General features: G+C 46.1%; 1 protein-coding gene across 3 annotated transcripts in view; it reads right to left on the minus strand.

Moving 5' to 3' along the window:
* The window catches only part of STAT2 (signal transducer and activator of transcription 2), a 157,959-nt gene that overhangs the window by 12,286 nt on the left and 122,103 nt on the right, over nucleotides 1-23,570 (minus strand). For 2 of the 3 annotated variants that reach the window (XM_029594807.1, XM_029594808.1), the window contains one exon: nucleotides 6,290-8,733. The gene's annotated coding sequence lies outside the window, so the exon portion shown is untranslated. Of the gene's footprint in view, nucleotides 1-6,289; nucleotides 8,734-23,570 lie in introns of those variants that run through there. The other variant, XR_003855535.1, reaches the window with a different exon arrangement.

Raw genomic sequence — 23,570 nt, forward strand, 5'->3', positions numbered from 1 at the left:
AGGCTGTAGTAGATGCTGAAATAAGAATGCATAGCTGAGTTGAGAATACAAACTTGAGAATACAGTGTTGCAGATCCATGTATGTACTGTTAAATAATTTTTATGTGCTGCCAGTCAAACTGTACACCAGAGAATCCACAGTGTGGCATATCCATGTATGTACTGGGAAACTTGGACGTCCGGCCGGGCGCTCAAGGCAGCGGGGCCTACAGGCAGGAAGGTCCATGAACGGAAGCCGCGACCTCGGACGTCCAAGGTCGTGGCGTCCGTTCATGGACCTTCCCGCCTGTATCCGGGTGTCCATGATCGGAGGCACCGCTGCCTTGAGCGCCCGGCTGGACGTCCAAGGTCTTGGCATGGACGTCCAGCCGGGCGCTCAAGGCAGCGGGGTCTGTAGAAAAGAACCATCCACTTACCTGGTGGAATGACATTTCAAATGACATTTGAAATGGCAGGTACCAGCGCACCCTGGATACTGTATAGGCGCTGCATACCGCTCTATACAGTAAAATGGACTGCGAACGCCTACCGCTTCATTGATGCGCTTTGGATGCCACTTGGATTTGCATCTAATTTGAATACCGAATCGAGCGGTATGTGAACCAAAATATGCACGCAGCAAACGAGCAGGCGCCCGGCACTGCCGCACTGTTTCTTACGCGTCCTTACTGTATCGGCCCGAAAGTGGGCAGTTAACTCCTCCAGAGACCTTCCATGTGTCCAGAGATTCCCACCCAACACCAGAGTACACCACCACAAAAACAGCCAACCCCTCCCCCCCCCCAAGGAAAAACAAAAAAATAAAATCCTTATCCAAATATTTAAATCTCCTGTCGTCGTCCCCAGAACAATTCAAATAAGTAGAAAAAAATCATTATTGTGCTCCTTCCACTTCCAGCCTTCGATAGTAATAACGGGCACCAGGTAGAAAGCACTTCACCGGAAATTTAATGCAGTTTCCATCGACTTCTTGCTGATCCATGGTGATCAACTAGCGCTGAAAATTAGAACTCTCTCCTCCACTCCTAGCCCTTACAATCGCCCGCCAAACCTCCATCAAAAATTCTTTGGGTTGGACCCACCAAAAAACGAAGTTCCAAATGTCCAGATTTGAAAATAGTCCCTCCCCGCCCCCCAAACCCCTCTAAAACCAGCATCCAGGATAGTCTCTCCGCTGATATATAATATTGTGCATAACACTCTCAATTCGTGCTGTCCCATCAGGCCGCCCGACAAGGCCACATATTCAGCTTACTTTCTGCCGCTCCTCCAAGCAAACCCACAACGATCTTGTGCAGCCCATCGGAGCAATCGCTCTCCGCCATGAGCGTACTAGGAGGAGGCCGGTTTAAAATCGGCTTACTGCTCGTGGCCCCAGCATCTCGCGAACACTGCCATCTCTTTTGCGGCCATTCCCCCAACCCAAACAAACAAATAAACTGCAAAAACTATCAAAGTGCAAAAAATCCAAAACAGAGTCACGCTTCTGTCCCTTGCTGTAAATATGTAATGGTTCCCTCCAGTTCTGCAGAGCTAGAAGTGGTCGGTGCCTCTTTTGACTCATCATGCAGAGTTTCTGAGCCTGCCGGAGGCGAAAGATTGCTTTCCCACTCCGGCTAGGAATCGCTGCGTCGCCACCACCGAATCGAAGATGTGGATGCAATTATGCACGGTTGCTAGCAGCCTAGCCGGGTAGGGCAGCGCATAGGGGAGTCCGCGCTATCGCAGCTGGGGTATTTTTTTTTTTAACCCTCCAGGAAACTCGCACGCTTTTTCTGCACCTGCTGGGAAAAATCAGCGAAGAAGAAAATTCCGCTCTAGTAGTAAGGAACTGCCTTCGTCTCCCGCGGCTTCTCCTAAACTCTTGACTTTGTCCGTGTAGTAGTGAAATTGAATGATAATTGCTCCCGGACACAGGAGGGGGAGCCAAGGCCCGATGAGCCCGCTCTAGCTTAAGGCGGCCATTTTTAGAGTCCAGGCCCAGCACCTCTGGGATCCAACTTGGGGAAAAAAAAAATACCGCATGAGTGCCTTCCAATTGCTCCGGAACTCCTATAATCTGTACATTTTTTCCTCCTCCCCCGGTTTTCTAAATCATCCAATTTGTCCACCCACAGCACCAGGGCCGGTGCAAGGGTATTAGGCACCCTAGGCAAACCTTACAGTCTGGCGCCCCCTCCCCATACACAATTTTAAATTATGCATTTATAACATATTTTACATGAAAAATGACATTCTGAGGTAAAATTAATATACAAGTTGTTGTGATAATTTCATGCACTGTTGTGATGCCAACAAGAAAACTTTGCATCTTGGAATTCATATGGCATCATACCTATTATGATATATTTCGGCATGGTCCTCCCGTATCAACACAGTACTATCTGCCAACACTCAAAGAATAACAACCCTACCTATGAAAAAAAATACCACAAATAATTACACCAGAATCTAAAATATCAATACACCTCCTATCAGGAAAACAGAACAGGACAAGCTACTACAGATCCCTAGAGAGAAACCACATGCTAAAAAATGCTTCATCTCAGACTTTGCATGCAGAACACAAACCCTCACCAAATACAGAATAAAGCCAAATAAAGTATAAATAGAAATGTGCAGACAAAAACTGAACTGTAAAACACATCACGCCAGACTCTACACAGTGTAACAATGGAAAAACAAAAATGTCACCATTCCTTGTGAAACAAATCAATAAAATAAAGATATATAAATAATTAATCATAATTATAACATCATACAAATAAAATAATTTCAAAACAGCTGATGAATAGAATATCCAATAATTAAAGACTCATGCAAATTTTGAAAGCTTTACCAAACACCAATAAAATATTTCAAACAGCAGACACATCACATACTACCCAATAATTAAAATGATAGTCAATCAAGAAAAATGAACTTAAAAAGCCATCTTTACTTACCCTCTCCAGCAGTTCTCCTACTCTTTTCCCTTGCAGACCATACCAAAAGCAGCAGTAGCTGTCCTCACAGACCTCTTCCTTAGGGACCACAACCAGTCTCTTCTCTCTCACACACACACCAGTCACACCCTCAGGACCAGTTTCTGTCTCTCACACACCAATCATCTCCCCAACCAGTCTGTCTCGCTCTCACACACACACACACACCAGTCATCTCCCTGATCAGCCTGTCTCACACGTCACCTCTCTGGCCAGTCTCTCTCAATCACATATGCTCTCGCTCTCTCTTACTTACACACAGACTTTCAATCACACACATGCTCTATTTCACTTACACACAAGCTCTCAATCACACACATGTTCTATCTCATAGCCACAAGCCAGCCAAAAACATGCTCCATCTCTCTCACGCACACACATTGATGCACAGAAGCACCCTCCCTGACTCACATTTACACATCACACATACAGAAGCACCCTCCCTGTCTCACATACACATTACACTCTCACAGAAGTACCTTGCTTTCAGACTTGCAGCATTTTTCACTTTTACTAAAAGTGAAAGTGATGCTCCCAACCGTTAAATAAGAAAACCACATTCCTATCAAAAGGCGAAATGACACCCTTCCTTCAGGTTCTGTCCTCCCAAGGGACAGCCACCCACACAGTACAGCTTCTCTTGTTTTACGCTTCCAGGCAATAAAGCAAGTCTCTTTCTTCAAACTGTCAGTCGTATGATTATTCATGTGGGAGATATGGAACTGAAAGACATCCTTAGTCAGCTTCCCTTTTAAATGGGAATATTCCAGTCTTAGTCATTTAAAAATATAAATTTTCTAAAGGCTTAAAAAAAAAAAAAAAAAAAAAAAAAGCAAAAACATTTCAGATTCTATTCTAGTCTTCATGCTTAAATTATGCTTAAAAAAAACAACTCCACCTGGCATCAGTATCTTAAATTTGTGATTTTGCTGAGATGAACATTTTAAATACTAAAACAAAAAAAAAATTAAAGTATTTGTCTCTACCCACTTTAAGTTAAATTTTATTTTCCAGTCAAGGGATGCTTAAAATTCAATTTCATCCAACTTTTCAAAAGTTCAGGTATATGTATTATCATATTACATTTTTTTAAACTGGCAGATTCCTCTCTCACATACACACACACTCACAGAAAGAAGACCGGCGCCGGTTACCTTCAGCCCGCGGCAGGCAGGCAGCCAGCTCCCGACTCGTCCTGCCTCCCCGCCAGTGCCACCCTCCCGACACCCCCCTAGTGGTCCAGCCGAGGTCCCGGGAGCGATCTGCCGCTCCCGGGGCCTCGGCTGCCACTAAGCAAAATGGTGCCGGTGGCCTTCAGCCCCTACCATGTGATAGGGGTCAACTGGACCACTAGGGGGGTGTCGGGAGGGTGACACTCGGGGGGAGGCAGGACGAGTCGGGGAGCTGGCTGCCTGCTGCGGCACCCCCTAAATCTCGGCGCTTGGTCTCCATCTAGGCGAGACGAAGGCTGCCAGAATTTTGAAAGGGCACTTTTTGCCCTTTCAAAATTCTGCTGCCTGCCGCGGCGCCCCCTAAGTCTCGGCGCCCTAGGCACAGGCCTAGCTCGCCTACTGGTTCCGCCGGCCCTGATGGCAGGCAACCTTTGCTTTTGACAAAGGACTGCACTTATCACAAAAGGTTTGACATTACAGGCCTTAAACGTTAACATGGTGCCACGAGAAAAGTTGCTGGGGTGCCAGAATCCTGGCTAGAAGGAATAAGGAAAGACTGCAATGGATTTACAGACATGAGCTTAGAAGGGCAGATTGCTACAACTCCAGGGGAAGTGTAACAGTGGGGAGGCCTTTGGTTCCTAGTAACAGACAAGCTGACTGTGCTAGTTATGCCATTTACCATCAAAACTGTTGAACTGTAAGACTCAAAAAGAACAAGCTCTGCAGCATTAAGAACATAAGGCTTGCCATACTGGGTCAGCCCAAAGGACCATCAAGCCCAGGATCCTGTTTCCTACAGTGGCCAAGCCAGGTCACAAATACTTGGCAGGATCCCATGGGGAAAGTTTTGCACACAACTCTAGATAAGGATATTTTTTATTATGTATGTAATGTATATTCTGCCTTTCAGCAGAAATGCATTCAGGCACTGCAGCGATGTCCCTGTCACCAGTGGGCTCACAATCTAAGGGCCTCATTTACTAAACATGGGAGAAAAGCCTCAGTAAATTAGGCCCCCAGGTTTGTACCTGAAGCAATGGAGGGTGAAGGGACTTGCCCAAGGTCACAAGCAGCAGCAGTGGGATTTGAACCCTGGCTTCTATGGTTCACAGCTCGCTGCTCTAACCGCTAGGCTCTTTAAATGTTATGAGAAATGGCTCAGAAGATTTTCTGAGCTCCGTCCTGTCACTTCCTCCCCCCCCCCCTTGCATTCTAATGGAATAACAGAGTAAAAGGAAAGAAAGGAAGCATGGACTGGCTCTTATGGGGAGGGAAAAAAAAATACATTTTTCCTCCCATAGGAATTAATGGGAGCTACAGAGCCATAAGGGAAGCTGGGCAGACTTATTCCTGCTCTGAGCTGGCGTGGAAGCCTCAGGAAGGCAATTAAAAGTCATGGATCTTGGGGGCAACTATGGGATCCTTTGGGAGCAGGTTTGAGTTGCAGAGCCAAACCCAATAAGACAATATCTATAGGCGCTGTTGTCCTGTGCATACAAATGTTTTTTTCTGGGGGGGTCCTTCACCACGTTTAAACTCGACCATGACAGTATGAAAACTTGATGCTCATCAGCTATTAATCTGTGGGCGGAGCCCATTGCAGGGAGGCTGATGACACATTCTGTGGCTTGTCCGCTGCCTCGCTGGACATTCCTTAATGGCTTGTTGCTGCTTTCAGGTATGATGTTTTCACATGCAAGAGTCTTTTTTTTTTTTCTACCTACCACCTCCATTACGGCCTCCAAAGGGGTGAATTAAATCCCAGGTTCCACGTGGAGGGGAGCAGAGCTGAAGGCAGACCTGGTTGGAGAGCGCTTGGCCCCTGAAACACAGGTGGGAAAGGGTGCAATGCAAGGGGTGGAGGTGAGAAGCAATTGCCCACAGTGTTTGGCCCTGCTCATTAGTGGGCAACAGGGCAGGGAGGCGCAGAAGTAATGTTATTTCTTGGTTTAGTTTTAGTGTTTTTATGTCTGCTCTTTAGAAATCAGTTTGAACTTTGAAATATGCTAGTAACAAATAATTTTAAATGAATACATAGTACCTTGGCAATTAGGTGCATTAACAAAAAAAAAATCCTGTTTTGAGTCAGTAATCAGGTGAAGGAAATACAGAAACCTAAATTACACAGTATTGCAACATTATAACTTATATATTTTATTAGGCTAGAAAAACAAAACACTGTAATAAAGGAGCTTTTAACCCCACAAAGTTACCTTCTACTATAAACATTTCTATAGCATTACTCGATGTAGGCAGTACCGAATAAAACACCACACAAGAGAGTCCCTGCTCAATAGAGCTTACAATCTACTGTCTTATGTACATATGATGTAGTAGGGCAGGATGGAAGAATATTAGTCATGCTGACATGACAAGGTTACATGTAATGAGAGAGCCAATTAGCAGATAGATCTGTCTGGCATGCTGTAACTACAGTAAAAAACGAGAAGTCCTAGCTGAAATGCAGCGATTCATACAGCCAGGTCTGGTTGGCAGGGTACAGGCTCCTCCTAGATTAGTTCAATGCAGCAAGCTGATAGTGGCATGAAAAAACTGCATGCATCTAGGCTAACCGATGTTCAGGTGACAGCTATGCTGCAGTTGGCTGCCTTTTGGACTACTGTGGGACCTTGTGAGGAGTTAAAATGATTAAATGACCTTCATTAAAAATGCATATCTGCTAGCAAAGGCTGCATGATTGCGTGCAAGGGTATATGTGAATTGCATGAGTGCAGATAGGAGGATGCCAGACGGAAGTCACAGGAACAAAAGAAAAGAGAACAAGCAGACCCCATGGTGTGCTCAGCCGTCCTGGGAGGCAGGGGGGAGCAGCATACGTGACAAGACAGAGCACTGTATATGTGAACCAAGTTTAGAAGGCCAAGTTGACAGCTACACATCAGGTGACTAGTGAGTGAGACACAAAATGCTGAGGTTCCAGCCGTATCGGAAGACCCTTTATACCTTAGAGAGTGTGATTTCCGGGTTGGAGTGAAAAAACGAGCAACAGCATTGCCAGAGAAGCAGTATATTCTGTTCGACTCCATTTGCTCCCTTAGGGGCAGATTTTAAAATCTGTGCGCACGGGGCACATTTGTGCACACTACCCGGTGCGCACAAATGTACACCCGGTTTTAAAACATGCGCATGCTGCCGTGCGCACGTTACAAAATCCGGGGTTGACGCACGCAAGGGGGTGCACACCGAGCCCTAGGGGGAGCCCTGATGGCTTTCCCCGTTCCCTCCGAGGCCGCTCCGATTTCGGAGCGGCCTCGGAGGGAACTTTTCTTCCGCTCCCCCCACCCCCCCAGCTCTACCTAAATCCCCCACCTTGTTTCAGTTATTTACACCTGCCGCACGCCAGCTGGCTGCCAGCGCACCATCCCCCGGCACAGCCACTGTGCTGGAGGCCCCAGTCCTGCCCCAGGACCAGCACCACGCCCCCACCCCTTGTTCAAAGCCCTGGGACACACACGCAGGAGCAGGTTTCCGGGGTAACGCGCGTAACCCTTTGAAAATCTGCCCTTAAGGAATAGCAACCTTGTCCTTCCTTGGGTTTCCTCTTTCTATTACCTCTTTTTATTAAGTGATTGACGATCTCTGCTGTTTGTTATGAATTTGTCTTTTAAACCATTAAGACACTTTGTGTTACCTTTTTAAACAAGTCGAAGCTTCCTTGTAGTATACGAATTTAAATGCGTGGTGTTTCCCAGAGAGAGATAGTAAGCTGAAATTCAACATTTGTTGTTGGATATGGAAGAAGTACTGGCTGTAAACTTAAAAAAAAAAAAAAAAAAAAAGGGGGGGGGGGGGAATCTTGCACGAGGAAGATAAAAAACAAAACATGCTTTGGATAAGGAGCAGTCAAGCTCTATGGCCGACAGCTAACGATCCTTAGCAGCATCCACAGGAGTAAGTGCAGAGACTGGATGGGCCATAACTGATCTTTCTCTGCTGTTATCGACTACGTTACAGACAGGGAAATGAACCGAGACTTACCCAAAGGGTCCATGAGCATCTAAAGGGAGTTCCAGTGGATTTTTTTTGTCTATCCATATTACCTTCTGCTTCCACTATCATTAATTATACATTTTATGCAATTACAACTGGATGTCGGCTGCACCGCACAAGGAGCCAGAGCAAGAAAGACTTAGTGAAGCCCAGTCTGTATGTAACGTCAGTTCCGCAGATACTGTAGACAAGAGGACTTCCTTACCCAAAGCCAGATGCAGTCTGAAGATAAGGACAGGCAGCCCCACAAGAAGTACACTGTAGCAAAGGCTGGATAGTCGGTTCTTCAGGGTAGTGCTGTAGCGGATTAGAAGCTGTCGTTTGTTCAAAGGAGGCCTGCCCTTGAACATGTTGTGAGAGAAAAGGCAGGCGAGCTCATTAAGTGCTTCTCAGTTATAAGAAATGTAGCAGATAGTCCCCCCACCAACCATGTCTGCCATCCATTCAGCACCTGGTTGAAAAGTCAGGTCTCGCCTCAGAGTCTGGTGCATTTCCTTTCTTGGGGGGGGGGGGGTTGCTGTAGCCAGAGTGCTTGCTTCTGGCACTAGGTTGAAGCGTCGATGCTAGGAAAGGAAAGGAATTGGTGATTAGAAGAGTGGGCTTCCACAGACAGTGTGTGCTTGCAGGTGGATTTCAGCATCATTCTGCTGTAGGTTTGCAAAGTTCATGGCATGGTGAGTTGAACAATGCATAGAAATGTATAAGTTTCCACAGAGTAACAGTGCTCAGGCAAGAATTGTGAGAAAAAAACAACACCCCAAATTCTCACATCTAATTTATTCTGAACTGGTTTTCTTTTGGGTTTAGGTGATGAGTTACTTTGGTTTAGAGTGGGAAGATGCATATTTCACAAGCTTTCCAGTATAAAAACTCAGGGCTTGTAATAGAATTGATTGGCCCAAGTCTGAAAAGTTTAGCTTAGGATAGATTCAAAAGGTAGGCCTCATTGCACTCGGTGTTCTCCTATTGATCCTACATCACATGACTATACAACAATTGTAAGAATAAGAGGCACTGTTCCCTCTAAGTTGTGCGTGCATGCACACAAGTCATGAACCCTGTGTATACAGCAAAACATAACATGCATAAAAAATTTCAATATTTGCATGATACGGGCTTGTAGTGCAGAAATTTGAACTTGGCTTATACAAAGTTGTAGAAAGAACATTTTTACACAGTTTTTCAAAACTTTTGAGGCTACACTGGTTCTTAACCTGTACAGTGTTTTGGGAAATAATATGCATCTCTCAAAACATACTGCTAATGTGCAGACAAAAAGGGTAAAAACTAATAGAGGCAAGGGAGGGAGATAAAAGAAGGCCAGACAATAAAGAATCCTCAACTGACAGACATGACTGGGCCAGCTTCCTAATAAATAATAAAGCATTTGCGTTACATTATAGCAACTGTTCCCTTTGCTGTATCTGTTTATTATTTCTGATGCACTGCTTTTAGATCTGGAACTTAGCATTAACAATAAAACACTGCTATCCTGAAATCTGTGTGAGTGTTGACTCACGAGTGTGAGTGTGGTTTTATGTTTTCTTGAATAGCACAAAAGGTATGGAAGGCAGGTTGCCGGATACTGGCCTCATTTATGTTCAGGGCAGCAGGTCTCACCAAGGGGGGAATGTGCTTGGGGGATACCATCCCTGTTTGAAATTCAGAGTAGAGAATGTCCCCCCCCAAGGAAGGGGCCTGGGGGGGTTTGTGTCTTTTTTTTTTTGCCACACCCACACAGTGACCCTGCCACATAGCTGTAGCTAAATCAGGTATCACAAATAAGAACATAAGAAAATGCCATACTGTGTCAGACCAAGGGTCCATCAAGCCCAGCATCCTGTTTCCAACAGTGGCCAATCCAGGCCATAAGAACCTGGCAAGTACCCAAAAACTAAGTCTATTCCATGTAACCATTGCTAATAGCAGTGGCTATTCTCTAAGTGAACTTAATAGCAGGTAATGGACTTCTCCTCCAAGAACTTATCCAATCCTTTTTTAAACACAGCTATACTAACTGCACGAACCACATTCTCTGGCAACAAATTCCAGAGTTTAATTGTGCGTTGAGTAAAAAAGAACTTTCTCTGATTAGTTTTAAATGTGCCCCATGCTAACTTCATGGAGTGTCCCCTAGTCTTTCTACTATCCAAAAGAGTAAATAACAAATACTTGTGATAGCACAGCTCAGCAACTGAATGCTACAGCGCCTAAAGATGAGAATCCTCAACACCTTTTCCCTTTATCCCCTCCACACCCCCCAATATCACATGCGGACAACAATGTACCATTGCTAGGGAAAGCGCAGCTGAGAATGGTGTTTAGCACTGTTCTGTGGCTAGCAGATGCCACCATAGTAGCAGCAGCTCCTTCCCCACCCTCTCATGGGCTTGAGTAGATCTCAGATGTGATACGTACATGTCCTACAAATCATTCTGGGGTAGGCCTCTAGTTAGGGCCGGTGCAAGGGTACTGGGCACCCTAGGCGACCCTTGCTCTGCCGCTCCCCCTCCTCGGTCGCTCACTGACAGTGTGCTCTACTCTGCGGCGGCTCAGAGCACACTTTGGGGGGTGGATGCTGCCCGCTGCCCAGGGCCGGTGGAAGCACAGCATTAGAGGGCGCCGAGCCGCCGCTGGACCTCATCCCACTGGCGGTTGAGCGGTGAACTACTGCTGTTCTGTGTGTCGGATACACACAGCAAGAAGTTCAGCAGGGCTGTGGTGGAGCTCACGTCACCACGGCCCGAAGAAAAAGGTCGCGTCTAAACGTGCAGGTGCTCCTCCTCCTTCCTGCCTGTGCGGCCCCGTTAGAAAAATGTTGCCGGAACTGCTTGGGTAGGAAGGAGGAGGAGCATCAGCTGTGTGCAGAAGAGGTGCAGCGCGGCCCGAGAAGACTAGGGCCGCTGCAGAGCCCATCCTGTAGCAACCCGTAAAGAAGAGGCCCAGAGGTGAGAGAGAGGCTGAGGGCCTGTAGAGTGTGTATGTGTGCGTGTATGAGATGAGCTGAAAGATTTGTGTGTGAGAGTGAGTTGAGAGACTGTGTGTGGGAGTGAAGACCTGAATGTTTGCAGAGAAAGCATGTGAGAGCCTCTGTGTGTGTGAGAGAGACAGCATGTGACAGTGAGAGCCTGTGCTTGAGCAAGACAGCATGTGGGAGTGAGAGAGAGCCTGTGTGTGAGTCAGACAGCATGTGCCAGTGAGAGACTGTGTGTATGAATGATTGTATATGAGAGAGCATATGAGAGTGAGAGCCTGTGTGTGTGTGTGAGAGAGAGAGAGAGAGAGAAAGCATGTGAGAATGAGAACCTGACTGTGTTTGAGGGAAGACAGATGGAGAGAAAAGAAATAGAAAAAAAGACAATATAAAAGGAATTGGCAAAAAAATAAGAAAGGGAAGGTGGAAAAAAAAGCCTGTGACCAACCGATTAGAAAACTAGGATCAGACAGCAAATGTAAAAAAAAAAAAAAAAATTACTTTTTACTGATTGGCACATGTAATCTTTGGGAATGTATAAGAGTAGCACTTTCTCTATGCGGATCTCACAATGTACAAGATCAGCATGGAGGAACTGGAAGCCTACGGGGCCTGCACAGAAGAGGCAGCAGAATGGGCTTCAGTGCCAGTAGCAGTAATCGGCACCCGGTGCTCCCACTCATTCTGATCCTATGGTGAGTTGAGTCACATTCACATTATAAATGTCATAATTAAATAAGTATGCACTAAAATCCAACCCCCTCCATAACCCCACCCCCATATGACCAAAGCCCCACCCCTGCCCCACCCTCACCCGGCCCTGCCGGGCCATGGAAAAATGGTCTTGCTTGAAGCCGGTCCCTGGTGCAAAAAAAGGTTGGGGACCACTGACCTAGACGACCGCCGAAGTTCGCCTAATGGACGCGCCAGCCCTGCCTCTAGTACAAAATATATCCATATATTGTCATGGAAATAGTAACATTTTCCTCACAGGGGGGACTGTTTTGTGTGCAAACTAGCGCCATTGAAAATCTGGTGCTTCTCGTGACTAGGTACAAGCACTATACAATTATCTCACTGAAATCCCTTTCAATTCGATCTTTGGCGGTTATAGGTGAAGGATGGGGGCAGGGGGAGAGGGGTGAGGAGGAGTTATACTTTTTAAAACACAAATGCCCAAGAAGCAGGGCCAGATTTAATATTTTGGTGCCACAGCAGTGTCCCCTTAAAGCCTTGCCAGCAAGCAGAAGCAGGCTCCTCTTTGGCCTACACATTTGGCACCTTAGGCAGTTGGCTGTACCTAAATCTGGGCCTGCCAAGAAGAGCTAGCTAGTTATGTCCATGTTCATTTACGTTTAAAGGCTCAGTGTTCACACAGCATATATATACTTTCTAAAAAGCTTTGCATTAAATTCTTATGTTCCTGTGCAGGCATTTAAGTACTTTTTCCTCAGCCCCCAATCCTTTTATAGAAGACAAAAATAGGTTCATTTCTCTTCAGTCAATCGGACCAATCCAGACCAGTGGGTTATGCTCAGCCACCAGCAGACACTCAGGCCGATACAGTAAAGTCCGCAGGAGAGCGGACGAACGCCCGCTCTCCCGGCGCACGCACTGGCCCTTCGCCGGTGAGCGCGATTCTCTATTTAAATTAGGTGACGCGGTAGATCCGGGTAAAAGGAGGCGCTAGGGACACTAGTGCGTCCCTAGTGCTTCCTTTTTGTCAGGAGCGGCGGCTGTCAGCGGGTTTGCCAGCCAATGCTCAATTTTGCCGGCGTCGGTTCTCGAGCACGCTGACAGCCACGGGCTCGGAAACCGGACGCCGGCAAAACTGACAGCTGTGGGCCGAATTCAATTTTTTTTTTTTTTTTTTTTTTACTTTTTTTACTTTTCGGGACCTCCGACTTAATATCACTATGATATTAAGTCGGAGGGTGCACAGAAAAGCAGTTTTTACTGCTTTTCTGTGCACTTTCTCGGTGCCGGAAGAAATTAGTGCCGACCTTTGGGTCGGCGCTAATTTCTGAAAGTAAAATGTGCGGCTTGGCTGCACATTTTACTTTCTGTATCCCACGCGCATACCTAATAGGGCCCTCAACATGCATTTGCATGTTGAGGGCGCTATTAGGTGCCGCAGGTTGGACGCGCGTTTTCCTCCCCTTACTGAATAAGGGGTAAGGGAAAACGCGCGTCCAAGAGCAGGCTAACAGTGCGCTCCATCGGCCTGAGAGAGAGAAATCAACAGGCTCGCTTCTGTCACGCCTTATAAGCATCAGTGCTGACCTCGGCTTGCCAGTATTCTCTGTCTCCAGCAGATGGTAGGCAAGCATTCCCTGTACGCACCCGGATCAGTCCAGACTCCTAGGTTTTGCCTCCCCTCCAGCAGATGGAGACAGAGAAGTTTTGACAGACTCTGCCCTATAGCCTGATGTGCCACCCACAATCCGTCAGTATTTCTCCGTCTCCAGCAGATGGTGGAGACACAAAACTCACAGTCTGTACTGATTACTTAGTTAAAAACACACACACACACACACACACAAAAAGGAATTAAGTAAATTAGAGTAGTTTTTTATCAGATAGGAATTTGGTTTTAATTAAAAAAAAAAAAAAAAAAAATGACAGGAGGAGAGCATTCTTCAGCCTCCCCGGGGGTTGCCAGGTCCTGAAGGGACCATCCCCACTGGTATTTGAGGCAGCTGCGACTAGGGGTCGAGGGCCCTATTGCCACTGTGCAGCAGTGCTTGGGGTGATACCGGGGAGCCCAGATCACCCCAGCAGGACCAGGACCCAAAGGCTTCCGGGCAAGTTAAAAAAAAAAAAATAAATAGTAATAATGCCAAAAGCTTTGCTGAGCCGTTTGTAATTTCTTCCTGGGCTCTCCATTTCCTCCCTGCCGCGTGTGACCTTGCGCTTTCTTTGTTTGTCATCTTTTCGCCAAATTTGCAAAAAAAAAAAAAAAAAATTTCTCTGCTTTCTCTCTCATGCTGCGAAGGTTGTCATGCCGCGTGTGCGGCTCCGTGCGCATCTGTCGAGATGGCCTATGCTCGGCCTGTCTCCCCGGGGGCAAGGGAACCTCTGCTGCCGCCGGGGGTTTGTGTGTGTGTGTGTGTGTGTGTGTGTCATGCTTTGCATGCGATCAGTCTCGCAAGCGTTCGGGGACCTGCAGCCTCCTTCCCCTAATCCGTTCCCACTTGGAATGGAAACGGGCGCCATTTTGGATGCCTTCAGCTTGGCGGCATAACTCACGGCAGGGCAGGGGATTCTCCCGCTCGTTGTCTCCTCAGCAGCCAGCACCACGGGGAAAAGCACCAGTGCTGGCCGATTCTAATGCATAGCGGGATGAGACCGAGGCAGATTCAGTCTGCTCTTCCTCATCTCCCTTCTCCTCAGAGTTTATTTTATTATTGCACAAGGCTTTAAAAGCCAGGAAGTCCAACAAGAAGCATTTTGCTGGCAAATCTGCCTTTGCGAGTCCTCCTCCAAGGCCAGAAAGCGATCCAAGTCTCAGGAGAAAGGGGGGTCCTCTAAGGCAAAGCACCCCTTAAGAACAGTGGCATCCCAGGACGATTCAGACACGTCTTCGGACAGCTCGGACCTGGATAATCAGAACCCACCAGACCAGCCCCCGAGGGGGATTGAGGGGGATGGGGACCAGCAGCAGAGTGCTGTTCGTGAGTCCCAGGTTGTAGAGGAAGACGACCCGAAGGTGGTCCGCCTATTTAGAAAGGAGGAGCTCAGACCTCTTATTCCCGCTATTTTAGGGGAATTGGGTATCGATGCTCCACAGGAGGAGTCCCTGTTAGGTTCTATAGATCCTGTGTTCTTGGGCTTGAGGGGTCCTCCTACTTCTTTTCCCTTCCATTTCTCGGTTACTGACCTGCTGTTCAGGGAATGAGACACCCCGGATTTGGGATTGAAAGTCACTAAAGCGATGGACAAGCTCTATCCTCTGCCGGAGATGGCTTTGGACCTTCTGAGAGTTCCCAAGGTGGATGCAGTGGTGTCAGCAGTTACAAAAAAGACCACTATTACCTGTCACTGGGCCGACGGCCCTCAAAGATTTACAGGATCGGAAGCTGGAGCTTTAGCTTAAGAAGATCTTCAAGGTCTCAGCGCTGGGAGTCTGAGCAGCGGTATGTAGCAGTTTTTCTTTGAGAGCTGGCCTTCGCTGGGTGCAACAACTACAGGCCAACAAATTCCTGTCTGAAGGGGAAGTGCTTCAGGCAGGACAGCTTGAAGCTGCCATCGCTTATAGTGCAGATGCCCTTTATGATCTACTGTGGACATCTGCCAGATCCATGGTTTCCGCGGTCTCTGTGCGCAGGCTGTTGTGGTTAAGAATCTGGTCTGCGGATGTTTCTTCCAAATCCCAGCTGGGATCTCTGCCTTTTAAGGGCAAGTTGCTGTTTGGAAAGGAACTGGAGGACATGATTCAGTCTCTGGGAGAGAATAAGGTGCACCGGCTGCTGGAAGATAAATCAAGGCCCAAGTGGTTCCTTTTCTTCTAGATCTCACTTTCGTGGAGGCCGAAGGTCTCGAGTGCCCATTCGTCCACTTCTTCCTTGACAGAATTCTAGCAGACCGCAGTCATGGACTCAGTCCTTTCGCGGGTGCTGCTTCTGAAGACCTGGTAACACCCAGTCCGCACAGGGAGGCTAGCCTCAGCAATGATGTGCGGCCGGTCCATTCCTCGGTTCCGGTGGTAGGAGGCAGACTGTCTCTGTTTTACAAGGAATGGACCAAGCTCACATCGGACCAGTGGGTTCTCTCTGTGATAAGACCCGGTTACGCTTTAGATTTTGCACGTCGCCTCCGGCACCGGTTCCTGGTCTCCCCATGCGGATATGCAACAAAGCGTCGGGCAGTAAAGGAGACGTTGCAGCGCAATTATGCCTGTTCCTCCGGAGGAACAACAAAGGGGCTGCTATTCAATTTACTTTGTGGTACCAAAAAAGGAGGGAACTTTCCGGCCCATTCTCAATTTAAATTGGGTCAACAGATGTCTTCAAAATTCCCCACTTCCGCATGGAGACTTTGCGGTCCGTCATTGCTTCAGTTCGAAAGGGGGAGTTTCGAGCATCCCTAGATCTGACAGAGGCGTATTTACACATCGGAGACCCGGCCGCCCACCAGAAGTTCCTGAGGTTCTCCATCCTAGGCCATCATTACCAGTTTCAAGCTCTGTCTTTCAGCCTTGCTACCGCACCCAGGATATTCACCAAGATTATGGTGGTAGTGGCAGTGCAACTGCGCAGGGAAGGACATGTGGTGCAACCATACCTGGACAATGGGCTGATTCGAGCAAAATCGGAATAACTTTCCCATTCGACTGTCCACCGTGTGCTTCAGCTATTGCGAACGCTCAGGTGGGTGGTCAACCTGGCCAAGAGTCGTCTAATACCCTCGCAGTCATTGGAGTTCCTAGGGCAGGGGTCGGGAACCCATGGCTCGCGAGCCAGATATGGCTCTTTTGAGGGCTGCATCTGGCTCGCAGACAAGTGTCGCCACACTTCCCCGCTGACCCAGCTGCTCCCCGGTCCTCCTCCGCCCGGGCTTAAAATGCTGTCAGCCCGGGCGGAACGCGGCAGGACAGCTGGAGTCAGCGGCACCGGCGTGTTCTCTTCTTCCCGCCCCCCCCGCGGCCCGGAAGAGGAAGTGGAGAGTATCGGGTGCGTGCGCGGCAAGAAGAGGCCACACTAGTGCGCTCGGCATCGGCCCGAAGAAAAGAAGACTGCAGCGCGACTCGGAGGAAAATGAAGAGGTTCAACCGCGGCCGATGGGACTCCGCCTCCGCGAGGGCTGAAAATGAAGAGGTTAGCGTTGGGAGGAGGCTGCTGCTGCCGCGAGTTCCCGGGGTGGGGGAGAGAGAGAGTGAGCGAGCAAGCATGTGTGTTTGCTCGCTCATTCACTCTCTCTCTCCCCCACCCCCACCCCGGGAACTCGCGGCAGCAGCAGCCTCCTCCCAACGCTAACCTCTTCATTTTCAGCCCTCGCGGAGGCGGAGTCCCATCGGCCGCGGTTGAACCTCTTCATTTTCCTCCGAGTCGCACTGCAGTCTTCTTTTCTTCGGGCCGATGCCGAGCGCACTAGTGTGGCCTCTTCTTGCCACGCACGCACCAGATACTCTCCACTTCCTCTTCCGGGCTGCGGGGGGGAGGGGGAGGTCTGTGTGTGTGTGTGTGTTTGTGTGTGTGAGTGAGTGAGAGATTGCATGTATGTGAATGATTGAGAGCCTGTACATGTGAAAGAGAGTATGTCTGTGATTGAGAGCCTGCCTGTGAGAGAGAGAGAGAGCATTTATTTATTTATTTATTTTTAATTTTTATATACCGAAGTTCTTGTAGGGACTACAAATCACTCCGGTTTACATACAACGAAGAACTGCTCAACAAAGAGCGGAGCTTTACATGGAACCGTATAACATATGGAACAGTATAACTGGTTGACAATTTAACATAGTGCTAAATAAAGTAATAATATTTTAACTGGTAATAAATAAAGAAATATAATATTTTATATAAGAAGTATAACTATTTAACGTAGCAATAAATATAAATATAAGCAGTGCCTAATATATATATGAAATAAAGTGAATTTTTGAGCTCAAAGATAATTGTCCAGTTGCAGATTCTTAAAAATAGTACTTGATACAGCGTCCATAGTTAAGGGATACCTGGTAATTAGGAGGTCTGTCAGTCACAGTAAGTTTGTCAGTAATTAGGAAGTCTGTCAGTCACAGTAAGATTAAGCGTCTGGGAAAGCTTGTTGGAAGAGAAAAGTCTTCAGTCTTTTTTTGAATTCTTGATGACTGGGTTCTAATCTGAGATCTGGGGGAAGAGTGTTCCACTGGTGTGGGCCTGCTGAAGATAGTGCTCGTTTGCTCAATGATGATTTTATTTGCGGAGCATGCAGTGTTCCTCTGTATGCGCTTCTGATTGGTCTGGAGGAAGTGTGTGGTTGGAGTTGAGAGCTTAATGTGATGGGGGCTAATTTGTTTGTCGCTTTGTGGATGATAGTGAGTACCTTATAGAGTATCCTTTGTTTAATGGGGAGCCAATGTAAGTTCCGAAGGATTGGGGTGATATGATCTTTTTTGTTAGTGCTAGTTAGAATTCTAGCCGCTGAATTCTGAACCATCTGTAATGGTTTGATAGTGTTGGCGGGAATACCTAGTAGCAGGGACTTGCAGTAGTCGAGCTTGGAAAGAATGATGGATTGTAGTACTAGCCTGAAGTCGGAGAAGTGAAGGAGGGGTTTAAGTTTTTTGAGGACTTGCAGTTTGTAAAAGCAGTCCTTTGTGGTATTGTTTACGAACTTTTTTAGGTTTAGATGATTATCTAGCCATGCTCCAAGGTCTCTGACTTCAGATGAGAACAAGTTGTTTGTGTTTGGTAGAGAAAGGCTGGAAGAGATTGTGCATGGATCTTGGGAGACAATGAGCATTTTGGTTTTATTAGCATTCAATACTAAGTTGAGGCTTGAGAGTAGGTTTTTGATGGGCTGTAGGCATTCGTTCCAGTACGTGATGGTTTTTTGAAGGGATTCTGTGATCGGAAGGAGGATTTGTATGTCGTCTGCATAGAGGTAATGGGTAAGCTTAAGGTTTGAGAGTAGATGGCAGAGAGGGAGGAGGTAGATATTGAAGAGGGTGGGTGAAAGTGATGATCCTTGTGGGACTCCTTGCTCTGTCAGGATTGGATGCGATTCTTTGTTGTTTATCCTTACTTTGTAGAATCTGTTGCTTAAGAAGGAATGGAACCATCTAAGGGCTGTGCCTTTGATCCCTATGTTGGCTAGTTGGTCTATTAGAGTAGAGTGTTTTACCGTATCAAATGCAGCGGAAAGATCCAGAAGAATGAGCAGGTAAGATTGTTTATTCTCCAGATTAACGAGGATTGTGTCAGTGAGAGATAGTAAGAGCGATTCGGTGTTTAGGCGTTTTCGGAATCCATATTGAGCTGGGGATAGAATGTTATGATCTTCCAAATAATCTGACAGTTGCTTGTTGACAATTTTTTCCATCAGTTTGGCGATAAGTGGTAAGTTTGCGATGGGTCTAAAATTAGCTGGGTCTGATGGGCAAGCGTTTGGTTTCTTTAGTAATGGTTTCAGTATTGCCAATTTTAACTGGTTAGGAACTAAACCTTGAGAAAGGGATGTGTTGATAATTTCTGCAATTGGTTTTGAGATGGTGTTTGGTATGGCGATGAGGAGATTTGTTGGTATTGGGTCAGATGGGTGGGAGGAAGGTTTGAATTTTTTGAGTGTGTTTTCAATCTCCAGTGAAGAAGTGAGCTCGAATGAATCCAGGCTTGTGGTTTGTTGCGGCAAGGATGTGAGATGGTGTGTTAGGGTAAGGCTGTTGGATGTGATTGATTGGGAAAGGTTGGTGATTTTTGTTTTGAAGTAGTTGGCTAGTTCGTTTGCTTTGTTGAGAGCTTGGTGGTCTGGGATAGTAGGAGGAGATGGTTTGGTTAAAGAGGAGACGTAGGAGAAAAGAGCCTTTGAGTCGAATATAAAGTGGTGTATTTTTTTTCCGTAGAATTCTTTCTTTGTTCTAAGGATTGTATTCCTATAGTTGTTGAGGAGGGATTTGTAGATGGCATGTGTTGAAGTGGTTGGGTTTTTTCTCCAGCTTTGTTCTTTTTTTCTAAGAGATTGTTTGAGGGATTTAAGTTCGGGTGTAAACCAAGGTTTCCTATTGTCTAGTGTAGGTTGTATGGTTTTGGTTGTAGTTGGGCAGATTTGATCTGCAATTTTATTGTTAATATTGATCCAAGAGGTAGTTGCAGTTGTTGCGTCTGTGAGATCTAGTTGCTTTAATGCATCAGACATCTTTTCATTGAGTATGTCTGGAGAGCATGGTTTCCTGAAGTGGATGGTGGTTTTGTTAGTGGTTTGAGGTGGTGTGTTGTTGATATTGAGGGTTGTGTGGATAACTTTGTGGTCTGACCATGGTACTGGTGAGCAAGTTGGGTTAGTATGAATGTTAAAGGGTTCGTTAATAAAGATGAGGTCCAGAGTGTGGCCTGCCTTGTGGGTAGAACTATTGATAATTTGAGTAAAGCCCAAATGGTTGAGAGAGGAAAGAACAGTTTGGCAGTTGATGGATTGTGGAGAAGCATCTACGTGTAAATTAAAGTCTCCGAGGATTATAGCAGGTTTGTCGGCATTTATGTGTTTGGCTATAAGTTCTATCAGTAGAGAGGGATCCAATTCTAAGGTTCCTGGTGGTGCATAGATTAAAGCTATTTGGATTTGTTCAGATTTAAAGAGGGAGAATTCTAGTTTGTTGGAGGAATTGGTAAGTTGTAATGTAATATTAAGACCTTTTTTTGTTGCAAGAAGGAGACCTCCACCTCTTTTTTTGGGTCTTGGGACGGAGAATAAGTCGTAAGATTGTATGGGCAGTTGATTTATGAGTACAGTATCTGTGTGTTTTAGCCATGTCTCTGTAATTGCACAGATATCTGGGTTGGCTTCTATGAGGTAGTCACTGAGGATGTCCATTTTTTTGGAGAGCGACTGAGCGTTGAATAGTGTTAAGGTAAATAAAGAGAGTCCTAGGAATTGTGTTATCGGTGAGATCATTATAGGTAATAGTCTTTGTTGTCGTGTGATGTGATGAATTGCTGGTTTTGTGTGCTTTCTGATTTTGTGCCAGATTTTAGGTATGGTGCAGAGGTGCATTATTGTAGCTCAATTGGTTGGGAACAGTGGTGTAATGTTGAAAATGGTGCATTAGGTATTGTACACGCTGGGTGAATGGTGTATAGGCTGGATGATTGCTGGTGAGGCTGGATGATTGCTGGTGATGTTAATTGATTGCTGAATGTAAGTTTACCATTGGGAACCTGTATGTGTAAGTTTGTGATTGAAAACCTGTTTGTGTGAAAGAGTATGTGTGTATGATTGAGATCCTTTGTGTGTGAGAGAAATCATGTGTATGTATGATTAAGAGCCTGTGTGTATAAGTAAGAGAGAGATCATGTGTGTCTGTGTGTGATTGAGAGCTGGTTTAGGTGATGGAGCATGTGAGTTATGTGATTGAGAGCCTGTGTGTAAATGAGAGAAAGAGAGGACATGTTTGTAAGCATGTGAATGAGAGTCTGTGTGTGAGAGAAAAAGACAGCATGTATTTATGTGATTGAAAGCCTATGTGTGTGTGTGTAAGCGTGAAAAGATAGACAGCATGTGTGTAAATGTGTAATTAAGAGCCTATATAAGTGAGAGAGAAAAAACATGTGTATATGTGAGTACTGAGAGCATGTGTGTATAGGTGTGTCATTGAGAGCCAGTGTGAGAGAGAGCGCTGGTATGTGACAGAGAGGAGAAAGTTCCAAGCAAACCACCCCACCTCCTGCTAATTCAGAACAATCTCAGGACATCTGGATATCAAACGTTCCCAGGTATGCAGAGCAAAAACATTTTTGTATCCTTATTATTTTTCATTACTGGGTCTTTGTGTCTGCTATTTTGAAATATTTTGTTGGTATCTGGAAATGTTTTATATGAGTTTTTAATTATTGGATATTCCACTCATCAGCTGTTTCGAAATATGTTCTTTTTGTTAGTACAGTTTTACTGCTGATGATTTTATATTTCTTGATTTGTTTTATAAGGATAGGTGATGTTTCTTTTTTCCTTTGTTACACTGCATACAGAGACTCTGGCTTGTTGCAGTTTCCAATTCAGTTTTTTCTGCATGCTTCTTGTTATGCGTTTTGGTCTCTTTATTCTATGTTAGGTGAGGGACAGCACGTGATTCAGGTGAGGTTTTCTGCTGGCGTGTAGTTTCTGTGTAGGACTCTATAGCAGCCTGGCTTGGTCCGTTTTCCTAATAGGAGATGTATTGGTGTCTTAAGGCCTGGTGTAATATTTTCAGAGACTTATTGTACTTTAAAAGTGTGATCTTACATAAAATGCACACATTTACTTGTATTTAGTTTTAAACATATTGTATGGCTCTCATGGAATTACATTTTAAAATATGTGGCGTTTATGGCTCTCTCAGCCAAAAAGGTTCCTGACCCCTGTCCTAGGGGCTCTGTTCAACACGCAACAGGGAGAGTGTTCCTTACTACGGACTGCATTACCAAGCTCCAAGAGCAAATTCAAGTTCTGTTGTCCAAACATTCTCCACGAGTTTGGGATTACTTGCGAGTAACACTGACAGACTGTGGCTGGCACCTCAGGGTATAGGGCAGAGCCTGTCAAAACTTCTCTGTCTCCATCTGCTGGAGGGGAGGCAAAACCCAGGAGTCTGGACTGATCTGTGGTACTACAGGAATGAAAATTAGCAGGTAAGAACCAATTTTCCTTTCTTTGCTGTAGGCTGAACAGGAAAAATCTGCAGAGGCTCCCAAGGTGAACAACCACTTCTCAGGCACTCGGTGGACTAAGGTCCGTGGTATACATTGAAGGGTTAAAAAAAAAAAAAAAAGGGGGGGGGGGAGGGGAAATTAAGAGGCACCAGCAGTGAAAGCCTGGTACACCCTCCCACTGCTGAGCAATTTAGGATCATGTCTTCCCTTTTTAGTTCTTTTTATTTCTAGGTCCAGTATTGTTTGTTACGGTGCCTTTAATTCTTTCTGCTGGTCAGGCAGTTCAGTGATAAAGCTTAAATAAATAAAAATAAAATGCAAGAGGATTGGCCTGTTCTACTTTCAGTGGCAGCAGATCATGGCAGCAGGAAAGCAGCTTTTTGGAGATTAGGGAAGCCTGGATAAACAGATTTTGGTGAGTTCTCTGCATTCATTACATATTGCGGAAGATGAGGAGGAAAAGCCTCTTCCAACAATCCTATTAGGGTCAGCATAATGAAGTCTTCTGGGTTCTTTCCTCTTCATCCTCCGGCGATAAGTCATCTGAGGATAATTTTAAGGATGGCCACTTGCTCGCCAAGCTGCACCCCTTGGAGCCTCAGATTAAGAAGAGATTTCATTTTCCCACAGAAGACATTTTAGTCTGCTCAGTAACTAAGAGAACCACAATTGCAACTGAGGCGGGTGCTACTCTTAAGGAATGTCAGGGCAGTAAAACAGAATCCGTGCTTAAGCAGGCCTTTGAGGCGGTTAGCATGGCATTCTGTTATATGGTGGCAAGCTCTGGTTTGTGTTTTGCACAGAATGTTCAAGGGAATCTGAGGAGGATTCCGCACAGTTGGAACCAGAAGAGACATATTTAGCAGATACCCAATTCTATTTAGTCTGCTCCTGTGCTAGGGGAGTAATGTCCATATTAGTGGCTAGAAGGCTTCTCTGGATGTGCAACTGGTCAGTGGGTTCAATCTCTAAGACTAACTTGACAAAGCTGCCCTTCAAAGGAGAGGCTTTTGTTTGGAAAGGAACTGAAAAAGATGGCAAAGGTTGGGGGGGGGGGGGGGGAATCCAAGGTGCCCAGGTCTCCCAGAGGACAAGACCA

The sequence above is a fragment of the Rhinatrema bivittatum genome, chromosome 3 (genome assembly GCF_901001135.1).
Source record: "Rhinatrema bivittatum chromosome 3, aRhiBiv1.1, whole genome shotgun sequence".
Taxonomy (NCBI): domain Eukaryota; kingdom Metazoa; phylum Chordata; class Amphibia; order Gymnophiona; family Rhinatrematidae; genus Rhinatrema; species Rhinatrema bivittatum.